The 21,822-nt window shown below is 37.8% G+C and overlaps 1 protein-coding gene and 1 pseudogene across 2 annotated transcripts in view; both read left to right on the top strand.

Annotated features, from left to right (window-relative positions):
• RIMS2 (regulating synaptic membrane exocytosis 2) overlaps window positions 1-21,822 on the top strand; it is a 773,533-nt gene that overhangs the window by 147,152 nt on the left and 604,559 nt on the right. The window lies entirely within an intron of this gene.
• LOC105504391 lies at window positions 14,417-15,596 on the top strand (annotated as a pseudogene).

Below are 21,822 nucleotides of genomic sequence, written 5' to 3'. Positions count from 1 at the left end.
TGAACACAGTGTAAAAGTGAATCAATTTGATCTAAAGAGAATTTAATTTACAGTGTTAGGTATAGCCTTCTAATGAAAGTCTAGGATTTTGCTGACCAGTTTTCATGACTAATTATTAGTTTCCCTTTGAGAAGGTAAAAACTAATAAACTGATCGTGTAGTCATAAGTTTACCTCTTAGGATAAGTTCTAGGAAATTGTGAGAAGTCAAATTTTAGAGGTCTTTTTTTTTTTTGAGTTGAGCTTTTTGGATGAGTCGGATTTTTTTTTCTTTTTTTGGATTTTTTTTATTATTATACTTTAAGTTCTAGGGTACATGTGTATAATATGCAGGTTTGTTACGTATGTATACTTGTGCCATGTTGGTGTGCTGCACCCAACTCGTCAGCACCCATCAACTCGTCCTTTATATCAGGTATAACTCCCTCAGAGGCCTTTATTATGCTTGTGTATGATTTTTCTCTACCTTATAATATCCAGTCTTATTTCATTTTGATATTCAGTGATCTATATTGGGTCAGTCTCCCTTAATTTCCTGAATATTGTGAAAGCAGTACACACTAATAGGTCTGTAGAAGGAATAATTTAATTTTAATAAAGGAATGTTAAAAAATGAATAATATTAATCCCAAGAATGACTCACTAAATGTGTGCCACATGAGGTGGAAGTTTTTTTTTAGTTAGGTGTACCTAATTTTTCATATCATGTGCATCATGAATTAATTGTCTCCTTTTTTTTTCTTCAACTTTTATTTTAAGTTCAGGAGTACATGTGCCAGATGTTCAGGTTTGTTACACAGGCAAATGTGTCCCATGGTGATTTGCTGCACACATCATCCCACAACCTGTGTATTAAGCCCAGCATTCATTAGCTATTCTTCCTGATGTTCTACCTCTCTCCACACCCAGCTCCAGCAGGCCCCAGTGTTTGTTGTTCCCCCCGTGTGTCCATGTGTTCTCATCATTCAGCTCTGACTTATAAGTGAGAACATGTGGTGTTTAGTTTTCTCTTCCTGTGTTGGTTTGCTGAGGATAATACCTTTCAGCTTTATCCATGTCCCTGCAAAGGACATGATTTGGGCTGAGACAATGGGGTTTTCTAGATATAGGATCATGTCATCTGCAAAGAAACATAATTTGACTTCCTCTCTTCCTATTTGAATACTATTTATTTTTTTCTCTTGCCTGATTGCCCTGGCCAGAACTTCCAATACTATGTTGAATAGGAGTGGTAGGAGAGAGCATCTTTGTCTTGTGCTTATTTTCAAGAAGAATGTTTCCAGCTGTTTCCTATTCAGTATGATATTGGCTGTGGCTTTTTCATGTATGGTTCTTATTATTTTGAGGTATGTTTCTTCAATACCTAGTTGATTGAGAGTTTTTAACATGAAGGGATTTTGAATTTTATTGAGGGCCTTTTCTGCATCTAATTAGACAAATTATGCATTTTTTTACCTTCAGTCCTGTTTATGTGATGAGTTACATTTATTTATTTTTGTACGTCAAACCAAACTTTTATCTTGGGAATGAAGCCTACTTTATCATGGTGGATATGCTTTTTGATGTGCTGCTGAATTCGGTTTGCCAGTATTTTGCATTGATGTTTGACAATTTTTCCATCGATGTTCATCAAGGACATTGGCCTGAAGTTTTTTTTTGTTGTTGTATCTGTGCCAGGTTTTGGTATCAGTGTGATGTTTTTCCATTGATGTTCATCAAGGACATTGGCCCAAAGGTTTTTTATGTTGTTGTATCTGTGCCAGGTCTTGGTATCAGTATGATGTTGGCTTCATAGAATGAGTTAGAGCAGAGACCCTCCTTTTCAATTTTTTGGAATAGTTTCAGTAGAATGGTATCAGCTCTTATTTGTACCTCTGGTAGAATTCAGTTGTGAATCCATCTCGTCCTGGGCTCTTTTTGAGTTGGTAGGCTATTTATTCCTGCCTCAATTTCAGAACTTATTATTGGTCTATTAACAGATTCAATTTCTTCCTGGTTCAGCATTGGGTGGGTGTATGTGACCAGGCATTTATTCATTTCTTATATATTTTCTAGTTTATGTGCATAGAGGTGTTTATAGTATTCTCTGATGGTTGTTTATGTTTCTCTGGGGTCAGTGGTGATATCCCTCTTATTTCTGATTGTGTTTATTTGATTCTTCTTTATTTTTTATTAGTCTATCTAGTGGTCTATTATATTAATTTAAAAAAAAAACTCAGCTGCTGGTTTCATTTTTTTTTTTTTTAAGAATTGCTTTTTAATATTTGTATCACCTTCACTTCAGTTCTGATCTTGGTTATTTCTTGTCTTCTTTTAGCTGTGGAGCTTTCTCTTGGTTTGCCAGTTCTTTTAGGTGTGATGTTAGGTTGTTAACTTGAGATGTTTCTAGCTTTTTAATGTGGGCATTTAATGCTATAAATTTCCCTCCTAACACTGCTTTTGCTGCATCTCAGAGTTTCTGGTACATTGTGTCTTTGTTCTCATTGGTTTCAAAGAAGTTTCTTATTTTTCCCTTAATTTCATTATTTACACAGGAGTCATTCAAGACCAGGTTGTTCAATTTCAATGTAGTTGTGTGTTCTTGAGTGATTTTCTTATTCTTGAGTTCTAATTTGATTGTGCTGTAGTCTGAGAGAATGTTATTATTTCAACTCTTTTATATTTGCTGAGGAGTGTTTTACCTCAGATTATGTGATACATTTTAGTTAGATAAAATTAAGTGCCATGTGGTGATGAGAAAAATGTATATTCTGTTCTTTTCTTGGTGGAGAGTTCTATAGGTATCTATCAGGTCTACTTGATTCAGTGCTGAGTTCAGGTCCTGGATATCTTTGGTACTTTTCTGTCTCAATCTGTCTCATATTGACAGTGGGGTGTTAAAGTCTCCCACTGTTTTTGTTTGGGAATTTTAAGTCGTTTTGTGTCTAAGAACTTGCTTTGTGAATCTGAATGCTCCTGTATTGGGTGCATTTATATTTAGGATAATTAACTCTTCTTGTTGAATTGAACCCTTTATCATTCCATAATAACCTTCTTTGTCTTTTTTGATCTTTGTTGGTTTAATGTTTTTGTTTTGTCGGAAACTAGAATTGCAACCCCTGTGTTTTCTGTTTTAAATTTGTTTCATAAATTTTCCTCTATCCTTTTATTTTGAGCCTATTGTGTGTCTTTGCATGTGAGATGGGTCTCTTGAAGACAGCATACCAATGGGTCTTGGTTTTATACCCAGCTTGCAATTTTGTGTCTTTTAATTGGGGCATTTAGCCCATTTACATTTAAGGTTAGTATTGTTATTTGTGAATTTGATTCTGTCATCATGATGCTAGCTGGTTATTTTGCATACTTGTTTATGTGGTTGCTTCATAATGTCACTGTTCTGTGTACTTCAGTGTGTTTTTGTAGTGGGTAGTAATTGTTTTTCCTTTTCATATTTAGTGCTTTGTTCAGCAGCTCTTGCAAGGCAGGCATGGTGATGGAAATTCCCTAAGCACTTGATTGTCTGAAAAGGATCCCTTTTCTCCTTCACTTACGAAGTTTAGTTTGAGTGAATATGCAATTCTGGGTTGGAATTTCTTTTCTTTAAGAATGTTGAATATTGGCCCCTAATCTTTTCTGACTTCTAGGGTTTTTGCTGAGAGGTCTTCTCTTAGTCTGATGGGCTGCATTTTGTAGGTGACCTGACCTTTCTATCTGGCTGCCTTTAACATTTTTTCTTTCATTTGTATATTGCAGAATCTGATTATTATGTGTCTTGGGGTTGATCTTCTCATGGAGTAACTTACTGGGGTTCTCTGTATTTCCTGGATTTGAATGTTGGCCTTTCTCTGTTGGGGAAGTTCTCCTGGATGATATACTTAAGTATGTTTTGCAACTTGGTTCCATTCTCCCCATCTCTTTCAGGTACCCTAGTCAGTCTTGGGTTCCATCTTTTTAAAGAATTTCAAATTTTTTGGAGGTTTTGTTCATTTCTTCTCATTCTTGTTTATTTTTTTTCTGTTCTTGTATGTCTGTCTTATGTCAGAACGATACTCTTCAAGCTCTGAGATTCTTTGCTTGATCTGTAGTTCTCATGTTGTGTTTTTCAGCTCCATCAGGTTGGTGATATTCCTCTCTAAACTGGCTGTTCTGGCTATCAGCTCCTGTATTGTTTTATCATGATTCTTAGCTTCTTTGCATTGGGTTACAACATGCTCCTTTAGCTCAGCGAAGTTTGTTATTACCCACCTTCTGAAGCCTACTTGTCACTTCATCCATCTCAGCCTCAGTCCAGTTTGTGCCCTTGCTGGAGAGGTGTTTTGGTCATTTGGAGGAGAAGAGCCATTCTGGCTTTTTGAGTTTTTAGCATTTTTTTGTTAATTCTTTCTTTATGGGCTTACCTACCTTTGGTCTTTGGGGTTGGTGACCTTTGGTTTGGGTTTTTCTGGGGTCTTTTTTATTGATGTTGTTGTTTTTTTCTGTTTGTTTTTCTTTAAGTGATGGCACTGTTTCGTGGGGCTGCTGTGGTTTGCGAGGGGTCCCCTTCAGGCCCTAGTTGCCTTCGTTTTTCTCCTACCGAGTTATCACCAGTGAAAGCTGTGAACCAGCAAGATGGCAGCCTTCCCTTTTTTCTGGAAGCTTTCTTTCAGTGGGGCACTGACCTGTTGCTGGCCCAAATATGCCTGTAGGAGGTGACTAGAAACTCCTGCTGGGAGGTCTCACCCAGTTAGGAGGAACAGGATCAGGGATCTGCCTAAAGAAACAATCAGGCGGGCCTTTGGTAGAGCAGGTATGCTGCATTCAGGGGTCCCTTCTTTGTCTGGACCACTTGAATTCTCCAAAGCTGACAGGCTGGAATGGCTGAGTCTACTGAACCGCAGAGACAGAGAACCACTGGGAGCTTCATCCCTGAGAAAGATCAAAGCTGTGTCCAGAGAATCCTTGCTGGAGTGGCTGAAGCCATCACAGGGAGGTCTTGCCAAGTGAGGACGAATGAATCGGGTTCCACTTAAAGGAGCAGTCTGGCCATGATCTGTCAAGGCAGCTATGCTGCTCTCTGGGGGACCCCTCCTCGTCCAAACTGCCTGTATTCTTCAAAGTTGGCAGGCTGAAATGACTGAGTCTACTGAACCACAGAGATGGTGGTCACCCACCCCCCTGGGAACTCAGTCCTGACTCAGGCAGACTCCAACCTGCTGCTACCAGCTGGCTGGAATTCCAGGCCAGTGGGTCCCAACTTGTGAGGCACCATGGAAGTGGGGCCCACAGAATGATGCCACTTTGCTTCCTGCACTCAGTCCCCTTCCTGGGGGCATTCACACATAGATCTCCTGCCTTGCCACAGATTCCGGGGCCAGAGTATGCAAAACTCCTGGGTCTCTCTGTGTGTCTAAGCAGCCGCTCTGCTGAAACTTCACATAGCTCAGTGTATTGGACCCAAAGCCCTGGTGATGTGGGTTCACGAGGAGATCTCCTGATCCATTGGTTGCAAAGATCTGTGGGAGAAGCATGGTTTCCTAGTCAGGTTACACAATCACTGACCACTTCCCTTGGCTCTGTGCTGTTCCCAGGTGTGCTATTGCTCCACCCTGCTTCTCTTTATTCTCTGAGGGTCAAGTTGTTTGCTTAGTCAGTTTCAATGTGAGAACTCAGATATTTCAGTTGAAGGTGCTGAACTGACTTGCTCCTTTCATTCCTCTCCTTGAGCGCTGTGGACTGCAGCTGCTTTCAATCGGCTGTCTTAGCTTTCCACAACTGTCTACTTCTAAATCAGTTTCTGACTGTGAATTTTTAGATTTTTGTAATATAAAAATATCTTCTCATCTCAGAGAATTAGAAAGCAGTTTTTTCTATATGCTATTTTAGACAAGACTTTATTGAACTCAGCAGAACTAGAAGTGAAGCACTGACTTATTATAGTTATTTATATACCATTTATTTAAATTCATTTTCAGTCTGGAATAGTTGTTTGCATAATTAACTTATGAATATTTCTAATTTAATATACAGTTATTTTAATAGCTATTTTAAGAGAGTTTGCATACTTGCCCTCCCCCACCCCCTATTCCTTTCTCTGCTTCTTTAGGCATAAAGAAATTCATTTGTAAGCCTTTAAAAAATACATTCATAAAACTCTATGTTTTATTTAAAATACTTATGCCTTACCTCAATATTAAGGAAAAATTAAGAAAAGGAAATCTATTTGTGCTTAACCAAATGTAATTGTGTTTAATACAGTATGTTAATATAATTATTTTAAAATCTTTAATATCAATAAAAATATTCAGAAAACTTCAGGACTAAATCATTGCTTTAAAACAGAGGTAGAATTTTACTATTAGTTTTCTGTTGAGAACAAATGATTCAATTTCTCTTTTTTTGTGTAAAATTGAAATGTATAATTTCAATATATGGCAAAGCACTAAGTCTTTCTATATAAAATTCTTATTTTTGGTGTCCATTTTATATGAACACAAATTTGTAAATAGAAATCTCTTCATAGTACAGTGCACTCAGTTGTGCAAACTTATCTTTTTAGGGTCAAAGAAGAACACAAACCACAGCTGACACAGTAAGTAAATGTATTAAGAGTGTAGTAGGCTTGACTTCTGTACTTTTGCCACATACTGCTTTCTGGTATTAGCTTATACTAATACTGGATAGGCTGCAGCTAGTGTGTCTTCTGCTTTCTGACTCTCTGGCTTGTAAGAGAGCTGCCTGCAGCTTCTTACTTCACCCACATAGTGACTGGATGTAGTTTTTTGCTGCCTGCTTGTGGACTAGTTAAGTGTTCAAATTTAATTTCCCTACATTTTGACTGCCTGGATAATTGGAGCTCACATTACCATTGGCTGTAGCTTTTGTGCCTGTGTATTTTTATTATGGATAAGAAAACATTAACCTACATTGTTATTCATTTGGTTATTCAGTCACATTATTTGCTTATTTAAACAGGTGGTTTCCCTTTAGTGGAATCACTGAACTGGTAAATAACGTTCTTCAGCCCCAGCAAAAACAACAAAATGAAAAGGAGCCCCAGACGTAAGTAAGCTGATCTATATAGACTAAATATTATCTCTGATAGTATAACATACTGAAAAGTATGTGTTAAAATACTGTCTTTGGAATAGTATGCCCTCAGAAAGGAAATTGATACTATTACCCTTAATGGAAATCTAAAAAGATGGCAAGGATAATTAATAGGGTAGTAAAAAAGAAGAGGTAATTCCCCCTACCCTGCTATATTTTAGTATAAATAATGTAAGCCATACTTACTCAGTAAAACATCCTTTTCCAGCAATGCAATATATAACTAGAGTGTGTTTCTTTCAAAAATTGTTCTAGAGAACGTGAAAAGACATTAACCCCCAAATTCAATCTTTGGTCAAATAGTTTTGGAAAGGTGGTTTTACAAAAGGTTAAGCAAGTTTCTTTATTATAATTATTCTGAGAACCCAAATATGCTCCAAGGGTATTAGAACATACACTGTTTAATACATTTATTTGACCACTGAATCCTGTTTTTACTAAACATTTCATTAGGTTATGAAATATAATTTGGGAAATGTGGCAATATATTCTCACACTGACCTGAAACATTAAAGAAGTATTGATTTCATTTTTTTGTTAATAGATTAAAAACACTGTTTAGAAAGTTGTTCACTTCTGTATCATTTTAATTTTGTGCAAGCAATATTGTTTATGTTGCGAAGTTGAGGTAGCTCAGGATGGGAGAGAGACCGCATATATTTAAATTCCAGTCTTCTGACAGTTGCCGTAATATTCAGAGGTGCTCCAACCACTTAGCCTCAGTGCTTCCTTTTGAATTATGACTTCAGAGAAGCTGGTTTGGTTGTAGGAATGGACAAGTTGAAAAGTGATATGGAGAGAATGAGAATGACAAGTATGATGAAACACTCAGAAAAACATTCATGTTTTGCCTTTAATGCAGAGTAAAAGATAAACATCTTTTTTGTCTTGTTGCTATTGATGAGGATAATCTCCTTATCCATTTTATGCTACTTTGCATACATTTTATATTATATTTTGTCAGGGTTTGAGTTTCAACTGAAGTAAAAGTATGATGTGATATACTCTTCCTAATAGTTAATATGTAGTTCTCAAATTGGAACTTTTCCTGTGCTTAAGGTCATTGAAGTCAGGCCAGTATTTGTCTTGCCTACTGTTTTATTCTTGGCATTTAGCAGAATGCCTGATACATAGTAGGAACTCAATAAATATTTTTTCATAATTGATTTATCATATTTTATCCTTTTATGATACAGGAGTTTTATGACATAAGGAGTAAAATTAAATTTAATAATTTCTTTTCTAACTAGCAAGCATTATATTAAAATGCCACACAATGTCATTGTTTTGCTTTTTCACTATGGCACTGAAGCTTAAAATAAAATAAAATGGAGAAGCCAATAACAAAACATAATTAGATATAATTTTGTCTTGGTTTTAAATGAGTTCAGTTATGTATCTTGTGTGTGAGGTTTTGAAAATAATCAAGATTGTGCCATATTATGTATTAGATTACCATGGCCATTAAATAAAATGACAGATATTTTGTGACTTTAAAACAATGATATTTAGACTGGGCGCGGTGGCTCACACCTGTAATCCCAGCACTTTGGGAGGTTGAGGTGGGAGGATCACGAGGTCAGGATATCGAGACCATCCTGGCTAACACGGTGAAACTCCATGTCTACTAAAAATACAAAAAATTAGCCAGGTGTGGTGGCGGGCGCCTGTAGTCCCAGCTACTCGGGAGGCTGAGGCAGGAGAATGGTGTGAATCCGGGAGGCAGAGCTTGCAGTGAGCCGAGATTGTGCCACTGCACTCCAGCCTGGGTGACAGAACGAGACTCCGTCTCAAAAAAAAAAAAAGATATTTAGATTACTGTAACAAAGTGACATTTGATCAGCATAAACACAAAAGAAATCACTTTAATAATAAATATAATCTAATCTGCTTTGATTTTTGGATAGGGAAGATGGTAGAAAAAATAGCACTTTTGGATGATTTAAAAATTAATTCTTGATTAATTGATATTATTTCAATTAAGATGTCTTTGACCACTAATTCATTCTTCCTCTATGATTTATGTCGTTTTAAAAATTCAGAATCAATATATTCTCTTAATAGTTACATTCTTCATCTTACATTCTTGTTACATTGAAGATTTTTAGTATTTGTTTTTCTAGAAGCCTTCCTTTTATCTTTCTGAACCACAGACCAGGGTTACTTCAGAATGCCTTTAATTCACTTACTCTCTGTTTGAAGTTATAAGGCTTCTTCTTTCTAGGTTATCTTGTTTCTTTCCCAATATGAATACTGTCTGAGTGGGATAACTTTCTATCTGCTTACTTTCTATTATTCATCCATAAAATTATTTTGGGGAGCTGAATTCCAGGTATTCATTTTAAGTTTTAAATGTTGAAAAGTAAGTTTTTCATATTTTGTGCAAATACTTTCATAGCAGAATAACGAAATATTCTACCAGATAGCTAGTATTAAAAATCTATTATGTTTCCTAAACAGTAGTTCCATTTTAATCAATTTATATAAATTCCATTTTGTGGTTGTTGAAAAATGTAGTGATGATGTAGGCTTCTTGAGGTCTGTATTTTTGAGGTTTGTTCATTTCATATTCTTTAGCATAACAGAAGATTTACTTATTTTGATTTTGGCAATTGATGTGAAATTATAGATATAAGTAGACTATTGTATTCAACTTTTCATGAGAATTGAGGCATAGAAAATTGAATGAGCCTTTTGTTTTAGTTGCCAGTTAATTCACCTTTTGTAGAAACTGCTTAATATATAAATTAGATAATTTTAATATTTCTTTCTCTTTTCTTTTGCTATCTTTTGTATCAGCATTAAAATAAGGGAAAGTTTTCTGCAAAGACAATGTAACGTAACAGGTTTTATGTAAGGTATAAAACAAGCCTCTGGATATTTAAAGATGGATACTAGGAAAAATGATAAATGCCTTATAATGCGGCTGTCATTTTAACTTTGTTTCTTCAATACATAGCAAAATGGTAAAGGTAATTAAGAAACTTTTCTAATGCAAATACATTAAACTAATCAATTGGATTACTTTACTTTGAATTTTATATTTTAGTTTTATTTATGTTTTGCTATGATTAATAAATGTATGTTTGAAATACTAGGAAAATCTTAAGATTTGAATTATTGGAATTAGATAACCAACCACCTAATATAATAATCCTCTTTGGTTGTAAGGTATTTTAATAGAAACAAAATGTTAAAGGGAAGAGTGTTTTAAGCATAGGGAACATGATATGTGAAAGTCTTAAAGTAGCAAGGTCACAAAGAAGACCAACGTGGGTGTAGTATAGTAGATGAGAGGGAGTGTGGCAGGAGATGAGGTTCCAGAGGTAGGACTCAGATAGGGCGGTGGTTTTACAGAGAATGATAAAGAGTTTGAATCTGAGTCTCAGTATACAGGGAAGATATTTAAGAGATTTAAACATGGGAGTGACATGATTTACTTTATTTATTTATTTTTATTTTTTTGAGATGGAGTCTTACTCCGTCACCCAGGCTGGAGTGCAGTGGCACGATCTTGGCTCACTGCAAGCTCCGCCTCCCGGGTTCAGGCCATTCTCCTGCCTCAGCCTCCTGAGTAGCTGGGACTACAGGTGCCCACCACCACGCCTGGCTAATTTTTTGTATTTTTAGTAGACATGGGGTTTCACTGTGTTAGCCAGGATGGTCTCGATATCCTGACCTTCTGATCTGCCCATCTTGGCCTCCCAAAGTGCTGGGATTACAGGTGTGAGCCACCGCGCCCGGCTGGGTTTACTTTATGTATATAAAGATCATTGTGACTGCTCTATGAGTAGCATGAGTGAGAATAGAAATGGAGAGAGCAACTGAAGAGGCCTTTTTTGAAGACTTTGCTAGTGATAGTGATAACCTGGACCACACTGATTACAAAGAAGATGGAGAGAAGTAAATTGAGAATATATTTGAAGATTGAAATGATATGATTTGTCGGAGGAATAGATTTAGAAGTTGTTGAAGAAGGGAAAAGAACCAAAGATGACTCCCAGATTTCTAGTTGAAAGAACTAATTGGGTCATGATGTTATTAAATATGATCAAGAAATGGAGAAGATGAACAGGTTGGAGGTATAAACTAAAACGTACATTCTGAACTTTTAAAATTTAAGATGCTTATAATTATCCAGCATTAAAGGAGAGAGATGGACTGGCCAGAGATATATGTTTGAGAGTGGTTAGTATGGCACATAAGGCTAGAAAAATGCATAAAATAACCTAGAAAGAGAGTGTGTGATAAAGAGCAGACACAAAGATTTGTTAAGCTCCGAAGAATCCTTATACCTATCCTGGGTCCTGAGATAAAAAGACTGTGGTTCCTACTCTCAAATAGTTCATGGTTAAGTGGAAAAAAGAGACAAGTTGATAAGTAATTAAAAACAATCATGTGGGGACTTCTGGTTTTCTTTTTGATAGGTGAAAGAGCGTGAAAGTTGTCACTGCTGTTCTCACAACAAGAAAAATGCTGATCTGAAAACCAGCAACTTTTCTTAAATCCATCAGAAAATTGAGGTCACAGGGCAAATCAAGCCCTGAGTAGTGTAGAGAGAGGGACAAATATAAAGAATAAGTTTACTGGGTGAAGAAACCACAGATTCTGTTAGGGAAACTTAAACTATAATTGATGAACTGCTGGAAGCTGAATGTGGACTAACTTAAAAGTTAAACCTTCCTGGGGTCCTAGCCCACAATTGTGGGAAGCCCCCACAATTTTGAGGTTTTACTTCTAGGAGTACCATAAGCTCTGAAAGTGAAGATCAGAGAAAAGTCCCCTCATGCTTCCAGCTGGGGGAAGGGAAAGTAACCATCCTGAAATAGTCCAGGGGAGTAGTAACCATTTTGACATACTCCTAGAACTTTCTGTTCCCCACCTTCCCTCAAGAGAAACAACTTTACCAGAGGTGAATCAATATGAGAAAAGGAAAATAACTCCAGTCTTTAGATTTTCCGCCTCACCTAAGGGGGACAAGAAGCTGAGAATCACTTTCAGAGTCACAGCCCAAGAGCACAGGTTCACTAAAACTGAAACCTGTTCATAGGAGTAGGTTTCTCTTCCAAGTGGCAACTCAGAGATTTAGGCTGCTGCTTTCTTGTAAGCCATCCAGAACACATAGCTTCCAGAGTTGCTACACCAGTGGAAGAGAGAGAACGGAAAACTCACACTTATTCTTAATTATGTAAGACAGAAGTGTCATAGGTCACTTTTGCTCACAGATTATTGCCTAAAACTTCTCACAAGGCACTATCCTCTATATAATGAGTTCTAGTAATACCTACAGTTAGTTTACATTTGATTCTTATTTATTGCAATGAGATAGAAATTTTAGGATGTCAAAAGATAAAGATTTGCCAGAAGAATAGTTACTGTAGCAAAGATTGCTCTGGCAACAAAATTTTTCTGGAAAGGAATTTTGAGGAAAGAGACTGTTTGCAAATGGGGTAGACATAGTTTTCAATGATAGAGGAAAGTGCATTCCAGAAAGCAAAGGGAGGATCCTAATTTTATAGCAAACGTTCCTGCCCATATTCTTAATCCAGTTTCTTTATGAAAATGAAGGATTCAAACTTGCTTCGTTCTCATTGGTTAACACAGCTCAGTTCTGACTGGTTGTTACAGCTGGGTTCTGATTAGTTGATATAGCTGAGCCCTGATTGGTTCGTTTAGGTGAGCACAAAGTTCAATAGAGGTGTGGGTTTTCTGGAAACTCAGAGTATGTGATGACCGCTACTTAGCAAATGGCAGCTTAGCTGTCTTTAAAATCTTTAAAATCTAGGCCCAGTTAGCTACTTGAGTGCCATCTTGAAGGATTAGCTCTTTCAGGTTCACATTTGTTCACAACCCCAATACAGTAGTTGCTTCTACCGTAACTGCTATAATGACTGAGATCAAGGTCTATTTTTTACAAGACTGAAGGTTAGATTATAATGTAAAGAAAATTCAAACGTACAAGTGTCCTCAGGAAGGAAATTTGCTACTTGTAGTGTTTTAAGTAACAGCTATTAGGTTGGTGCAAAAGTAAATTACTTTCAATGCCAAAACTGCAATTACCTTGCACCAACCTAATATTAAGTTTTGTCAGTGAGATAACAGGGAGATTTTTGCCTTCTCTTAGGTGGTAATGAAAGACTAATGGAGATAAAGAATGTGATAACACTGACAATATGTGAATGTATACACATATTCTGAGAAGCCTTTAGTTGATCACCTGGGATGCCAAAGCACACTAATAAATAAGATTAAAAGTAAACAAAATTATTTTAGAAAGGAGGAGCACAGATACCAGGAAAGTTATAATCTTCTGTCTTGGGTGGAAGCTGTATACTTTGGTTTGTCATTTGCTTGATCCGGGAGTCATTAGCTATTTTTTTTTTTCCAAAGATCATCTGCTTCTGGACTCCCATTGGAGAAGATTTTCAAACCCAGGGAGAATGCTTTGTGTCTTTTTAGTTGTGAAACATGAATTCAAGGGTCAACGTTTTGGGGCTTTTAACTGAAGTGCTAATTATTAGCATGACTTATTACACTCTTTTCATGAAGTGTCCAGGACAGTTTTTCTCCCATGTCTCCTCCAGAGTGCTAAATCTGCATATCTCAGGTCATAGAAAGTTGCTTAGAAGGATGTTTTGGAAAGACTGCTTTTACCTGTTGTTGACAAGACTGAGTGCATCACGTGGTTTCTTTGCTTTGTCTACTCATCTTAGCTTGCAATAGCAGAATATAGGATTAAAGGTGAAATTTAAAAATATGTGGGGCAGCCGGGCGCGGTGGCTCAAACCTGTAATCCCAGCACTTTGGGAGGCCGAGACGGGCGGATCACGAGGTCAGGAGATCGAGACCATCCTGGCTAACACGGTGAAACCCCGTCTCTACTAAAAATACAAAAAACTAGCCGGGCGAGGTGGCGGGCGCCTGTAGTCCCAGCTACTCTGGAGGCTGAGGCAGGAGAATGGCGTAAACCCGGGAGGCGGAGCTTGCAGTGAGCTGAGATCCGGCCACTGCACTCCAGCCTGGGAGACAGAGCCAGACTCCGTCTCAAAAAAAAAAAAAAAAAAAAATATGTGGGGCAGTCCATTATTCATTCATAAGGAGAGAGCAGATGGGTCCCCAAAAATGTTTATCTTTTTGTTTTGAAGGCTAATGGTGATGGAAATTGAAGAGTCCTTGAGGATATTTAATTTTAATTTTAAAATTTCACTTGTTATTTCTACTTTTTCTGAAGATTAAGAATGATATAGACAAAATATTGTTTTTGTAAGCTATGTGCTGCTTACGGTGCTTGACTGGTCAAAGAAGTTGATATGGAGGCAGTCACAGTGGTGCCTGTGGGGACAGAGAAGGGAATGAGTGAAGAGGAGTAAGACTCTGGCACTACCATGGGCTGCGGGCTGCCTAGTGTAGAGAAAATGCTGGCCACCATCCCTGGCAAGACACCTATCAGACTTCTGCAGAAGTACGGGACCAGAATAGGGAAGAACACCTGTGTATGACCTTCTCAAAGCCGAGGGCCCACAGCCTAATTTCACCTTCCGGGTCACACTGTTGGCGACACCAGCTGCACTGGTCAGGGCTCCAGGAAGAAGGCAGTCAGGCACAAGGCAGCTGAGGTGGCCCTCAAATACCTCAAAGTGGGGAGCATGTTGCAGCCAGCCCCGAAGGACAGCAGTTCTTTTTCTCCCCTAGACTCTTCACTGCTTGGGGACGCTCTGTTTTTTACTGCTGCAGCAGCTGCTACCCCAGTTTCATCTGTTGTCCTAACCAGGAGCACCCCCATGGAAAAGCAGCCTCTGCTCCTCCCTTCAGCAGTCCGAGTGCATCCCTATTGGTGCTCTTCAGGAACTGGTGGTGCAGAAAGGCTGGTGGTTGCTAGAGTACACAGTGACCCAGGAGTCCAGGCCAGATCACAGCGAATAATTCACCATGACCTGATGAATGGAGTGTTTCATTGAGATTGGCAGTGACACTTCCAAGTGTCACGTTAACAAGGTGTAATGCGGTGACCAAAATGCTGCTTCGAGTGCACACGTTGTCTCTGGATGCTTGGGATGGCAATGAGGTGGAGCCTGATGATGACTACTTCTCCACTGATGTGGGCTCCCGCCTGGATGGTCTTTGGAACCAGGGCCCAGGCTGCACCTGGGATTTTCTACGAAATTCAATGGAGAGAAGATCCTGTCCTTCTGCAATTGCTCCCTGGGCTCCCTAGGTGCCCTGGGCCTTGCCTGCTGCTGTGTCCTCTGTGAGCTTTCTGAGGAGCAGGCCTTCCACGTCAGTTACCTGGATGTTGAGGAGCTGAGCCTGAGTAGACTCTGCCAGTGTCTGGTGGAACTGTCCATCCAGCTGGTGGTGATGAGTGGGAATGAAATCAGGGAGCTGTCTACTAGGGCCCGGAATAAATATGCTGCTTCATGGAAAAAACAAAAACAAAAACAAAAACAAACAGAGCTGATACGGAATTGTGAAATGGTAAAGGCAGTTCCTGGACATAGATGTGTTTCCAGGTCCAACATAGATAATCTTTAATCGGAATAATATAAAATTTACAGAATCTTTTTCATACCTTAGAATCATATTAAATGCTGTGTGGCTCAAGGCAGGGATAAGTAAATAAACTTTTAAAATGACAAATGATAGGTTGCTCAGTAAAGGATATTTAGAAAAATTGATAAAAGCAGCAAAGTGCTTATTGCTAAGTAACATAAAACATACAATGGAAAGTGCACAGATTGAAAGTATGGAAAGTAGCACTGAGATCAAGAAGCAGAACATTAACAGCCCTCCAGGATTTCCTCATGCTCCCTTTCAGGGAGAACTGTTTCCCATCTCCAAGGGTAACTTTTATCCTTTAGCCTAGCACCACTATTTTCTGTCCAGCTCCATTATTTTGGCCTATTTTTGTTTAGAGTTTACAAAGAATCATACAATGTATTCTGTTGGTTTTGTATTGTTTTGCTCAATGTAATATTCATGAGATTCAGCTATATAATTGCATGCAGTTGTATTTCATTCATTCTGAGTGCTATGTGTCCTCCAGTATCTGAATATGCTACATTTTATTGATGAGTTTTACTATTGATATGCATTTGGGTTTGTTTCTAATTTTTGCCTATTATGAATAGTGCTGCTGTATGCATTCTGATGTCATTATTGTTTTCCTATTAGTTTGGAGGAGAATTTTGGAGTTATTTGTGAAAGTAAAGTACTTCAGCTACTTCAAAATACTTTAAAATATTAAAGCTAGTAACTCTGTAATTTCCCTAATTTCCCATTTAGCTATTTGGTAATATTATAGATGCTGTTTGTTGTTGTTGTTTTTTTTTGGGAGGGGAGACAGAGTCTTGCTCTGTCACCCAGGCTGGAGTGCAGTGGCGCGATATCAGCTCACTGCAACCTCCGCCTCCTGGGTACAATCAATTCTCCTGCCTCAGCCTGCCGAGTAGGTGGGACTACAGGCATATGCCCGCCAACCCTGGCTGATTTTTTTGTATTTTTAGTAGAGATGGGATTTCACTGTATTTCCCAGGCTGGTCTCGAACTTCTGAGCTCAGGCAATCTGCCTGCTTCGCCTCCCAAAGTGCTAGGATAACAGGTGTGAGCTACCCGTGTAGCTTAGATGCTGTTTTTTGAGCATGCCTTACTATTTGATGTTTTGGTGCCTTGGCATCTGACCTAGAAAGGGAGAAAAGGTGTGATATGATACGATTTGTTCTAAAATACAAATTTTGATATTTCACTTGTTATTTCTACTTTTTCTGAAGATTGAGAAAGACACAGAGAATGATATTGAGAATGATATAGACCTGGGGTGTCCAATCTTTTGGCTTCCCTGGGCCACATTGGAAGAAGAATTAATTGTCTTGGGCCACACATAAAATACAGGAACACTAATGACAGTTGAGGAGCTAAAAAGAGTTTCCAAAAATCTTACAATGCTTTAAGAAAGTTTACAAATTTTTGTTGGGCTATATTCAAGGCTGTCCTGGGCCTCATGTGGCCCATGGGCTGCAGGTTAGACAAGCTTCATACAGACAGAAGATGTTTTTGTATTAGCTATGTGCTTCTTATGGTGGTGATTTCTTCTAAAATACAAATCAGAGCATATCACTGTGCGTCATATAGTATTCGAAAGTTTACAGTTAATGACATCAATTGAGATTAAGTGCAACTAAGTTTACACAAATTGTAAAAAATGCAAATAACGTTATCAGAGTTTTTTCTTTTTATGTTTTGTGTGAAAAACACATGTTATTATACCTAGGCAACAGTGGATAAAAGTGTTTTTGCTCTCCAATTTCTTTTTCAAAGAAGTACTTTTTTTGGTCAAGCAGAAAGCAGTTATAGGTGGAATGTGTATAATGAACTCAAAATGATTCTTGTATTTATCACCATATTTTTATTTCAGAATTGAGTTGATACTTTTCTTCAAGAAGCAAATTTCAGAGAAGCAATGAAACACCTTTTCCCTTTGGAGTCAGGAAGGGTTATCTATCTATCTATCTATCTATCTATCTATCTATCTATCTATCTATCTATCTATCTATCTATATACAGTCATATAAATATAGTCATTCTCTAGTGTCAATAACAAGCTACAAATGTAATTTTTACATATTTTTAATCTCAATCTCTAATATCAAGATTATTTTATTTTGTGAATGGAGTAATAATGTCAGCTCTGAAGATTCTGTATCTAGCAACTACATAAGTTTTTCAGGAGGAGGCCAGGTGCGGTTGCTCATGCCTGTAATCCTAGCACTTTGGGAGGCCGAAGCGGGCGAATCACGAGGTCAGGAGTTTCAGACCAGCCTGCCCAACATGGTGAAACCCCGTCTCTACTAAAAATACAAAAAATTAGCTGGGCATAGTGGCACATACTGTAATCCAGCTACTCAGGAGGCTGAGGCAGGAGAATTGCTTGAATCTGGGAGGCAGAGATTGCAGTGAGCTGAGATTGCGCCACTGCACTCCAGCCTGGGTGACACAGCATGAGATTCTGTCTCAAAAAAAAAAAAGAATTTTTTAAATTTTTCTGGAGGGAAAGACTCTCTTAATTTAATTACCTTTTCAATACAGTTTCGGTTATGATGGCATCATGAAACAAAGCCATTTGTATTAAAGATGTGTATTACAATAGAGAGAAATAAAAGGTATTCAATTAGGAAAAGAGGAAGTCAAATTGTCTCTGTTTGCAGGTGACATGACATATTTAGAAAACCCCATTGTGTCAGCCCCAAATCTCCTTAAGCTGATAAGCAACTTCAGCAGAGTCTCAGGATACAAAATCAATGTGCAAAAATCACAAGCATTCTTATACACCAATAACAGACAAACAGAGAGCCAAATCATGAGTGAACTCCCATTCACAATTACTACCAAGAGAATAAAATACCTAGGAATCCAACTTAAAAGGGATGTGAAGGACCTCTTCAAGGAGAACTACAAACTACTGCTCAATGAAACAAAAGAGGACACAAACAAATGGAAGAACATTCCATGCTCATGGATAGGAAGAATCAATGTTGTGAAAATGGCCATACTGCCCAAGGTAATTTATAGATTCAGTGGTATCTCCATCAAGCTACCACTGACTTTCTTCACAGAATTGGAAAAAAACTACTTTAAAGTTCACGTGGAACCAAAAAAGAGCCCGCATAGCCAAGACAGTCCTAAGCAAAAAGAACAAAGCTGGAGATATCACACTACCTGACTTGAAACTATACTACAAGGCTACAGTAATCAAAACAGCATGGTACTGGTACCAAAACAGGTATGTAGACCAATGGAACTGAATACAGGCCTCAGAAATAACATCATATATCTACAACTGACAAAAGCAATGGGGAAAAGATTCCCTATTTAATCAAGGGTGCTGGGAAAACTGGCTAGCCGTATGTAGAAAGCTGAAACTGGATCCTTTCCTTACACAGTATAAAAAATTAATTCCAGATGGATTAAAAACTTAAATGTAAGACCCAATACCATAAAAACCCTAGAAGAAAACCTAGGCGATACCATCCAGGACATAGGCATGAGCAAAGACTTCATGACTAAAACACCGAAAGCAATGGCAACAAAAGCCAAAATAGACAAATGGGATCTAATTATACTAAAGAGCTTCTGCACAGCAAAAGAAAGTATCATCAGAGTGAACAGGCAACCTACAGAATGGGAGAAAACCTTTGCAATCTACCCATCTGAGAAAGGGCTAATATCCAGAATCTCCAGAGAACTTAAACAGATTTACAAGAAAAAAAACAAATGCATCAAAAAGTGGATGAAGGATATGAACAGACACTTCTCAAAAGAAGACATTTATCTGGCCAAAAACACATGAAAAAAAGCTCATCGTCACTGGTCATTAGGGAAATGCAAATCAAAACCACAATGAGATACCATCTCTCGCAAGTTAGAATGGCGATCATTAAAAAGTCAGGAAACAACAGACGTTGGAGAGGACGTGGAGAAATAGGAACACTTTTACACTGTTGGTGGGAGTGTAAATTAGTTCAACCATTGTGGAAGACAGTGTGGCAATTTCTTAAGCATCTAGAACTAGAAGTGCCATTTGACCCAGCAATCCTATTACTGGGTATATGCCCAAAGGATTATAAATCATGCTATTATAAAGACAGAGGCACATGTATGTTTATTGCAGCACTGTTCACAATAGCAAAGACTTGGAATCAACCCAAATGTCCATCAGTGACAGACGGGATTAAGAAAATGTGGCACATATACACCATGGAATACTATGCAACCATAAAAGTGGATGAGTTCATGTCCTTTGCAGGGACACGGATGGAGCTGGAAACCATCATTCTAAGCAAACTATCACAAGGACAGAAAACCAAACACCGCTTGTTCTCACTCATAGGTTGGAGTTGAACATTGAGAACACATGGACACAGGGCGGGGAACATCACACACCGGGGCCTGTTGGAGGGTGGCAGCCTGGGGGAGGGATAGAACTAGGAGAAATACCTAATGTAAATGACAAGTTGATGGGTGCAGCAAACCAACATGGCACATGTATACCTATGGAACAAACCTGTACGTTTTGCATATGTACCCTAGAACTTAAAGTATAATAAAAAAAATGTGTGTTAGAGATTCTTTCACAGTTCATAAGTGTGATTGGGTGTTTAATGTTCATTTGAGATGTTCCTCCCTCAAACCTTGGTATGATGTTTGCACATTACCCATCTGGTGTTAAAAAAAGAAATGTGTGAAAGATAAAGGATTAATATTGATAAAGAGCTTCCTGTGTCTTCTGGCATAAAGTCTTTTTTAGCCAGTAGTTCAGAAATGGTTTTGAGATATGCTATGAGTCTAAAAAGAATGAATCAAATATCTGATATATTTGAGATAGATTTGTAACCTTTCTCAGCATTGTCTTACTGATTTCTATAACTAGTGATGTTACAAACTTAATTGGATATTAGATAATATGAGGAATAATCCTTAGTATTCTACCCCACGCTGACTTTCCAGCTTCTTCTATTGTATTTTCCTCCCTGTTTTCACCCCATGCATACCTTATTCCAAATGAGAATACTTTCAACTTCCTGAATTTTCCATTTGTTTTCATACTTTGCATATGAAAAAATATAAGCCTGAAATTTATCCTTCATTTTATGCCTGTCACAGTTTTGCATGTCTTTCATGGCCAAAATGCTTAAAAACTAAAAAATATTTTTCTTCTATTAAGTTTTATCAACACCGTTCACAACTAATGCCTCTTTTCCTTGTGCTCCAGTAACATTTTTCTTATATGTTAATACTTATCTAGTACATGTTTCAGTTGACTTGTTAGAATAAAAACTTTAGACAAATTAAATTTAACAGAGTTTAATTAAGGAAAGAATGATTCCTGAATCAGGAATCCCCTAAACCAGAATAGGTTCAGAGAGACTTTGGTACTGCCATGTGGTCAGAGAGGATTTATGGACAGGAAAAGGAAAATGATGTGTAGAAAATTAAAATGAGATACAGGAATAGCTAGATGTGTTAAAATTCAACATTTGCTACAGTTGAACAGTTGGCCACCTGTGGCCAACTGTTGGCTGAAACTCAGTGATTGGTACAAGAGTAAGTTGCAGTCTGTTTATGCATCTAGTTAGGTTATGGTTCACTATGTACAGAGAAACCTTTAGACCAAACTTATAATGAGGGCAGTTTTAGGCTAAGCTTAATTTAACAATTCCCTTCATTTGGTCATCCTGAGAGGTTGACGAAAACTTTATGCATTGACATCATTCTTTAATGATCATTCTTTAAGCACATGGTAAATGTACTTACTTGGTCTCAAATCTCACTAGAACATAACAGAACAGTGGGTTTTGTAAGTCCGTGTAAACAGGACTTTAACTTACTTTTTTAAAAAGATAGCCTAGAGGAGACTTCCTTATTATGCTGGAACGTCCTGTTTTCAAGAGAGAAAATCATTTCTGGTCTTTTTTTGGGGGGCTATCTGCGTCTTTAAAGTTCCAGTTTGATTATGTCACATTTAGCATGAGTGACTCCATTTTGATTTGATCCGGTCTGGTCTGTTACGGCCTAGTGTATGAGCTCAGTCCAAAACAATGACCTCCCATAATTTTGTTTAACTCACTCCTTTTGGTCAGGTTTTTACTTAGGTGAGAAAATGACCAAAGCTTGGGTCATTAGCACTACTCTTAGTTACCATCATTTAGGGTTTCCAGTCACAGTATGTCATTCATAGGTTATGGTGTTCTCATAATCATGCATT

The sequence above is a fragment of the Colobus angolensis genome, unplaced genomic scaffold (genome assembly GCF_000951035.1).
Source record: "Colobus angolensis palliatus isolate OR3802 unplaced genomic scaffold, Cang.pa_1.0 Scaffold121, whole genome shotgun sequence".
NCBI classification, from domain to species: Eukaryota; Metazoa; Chordata; class Mammalia; order Primates; family Cercopithecidae; genus Colobus; species Colobus angolensis.
Note: the sequence above shows the minus strand (reverse complement) of the source record. Positions and strands in the feature narration are given on the sequence as shown.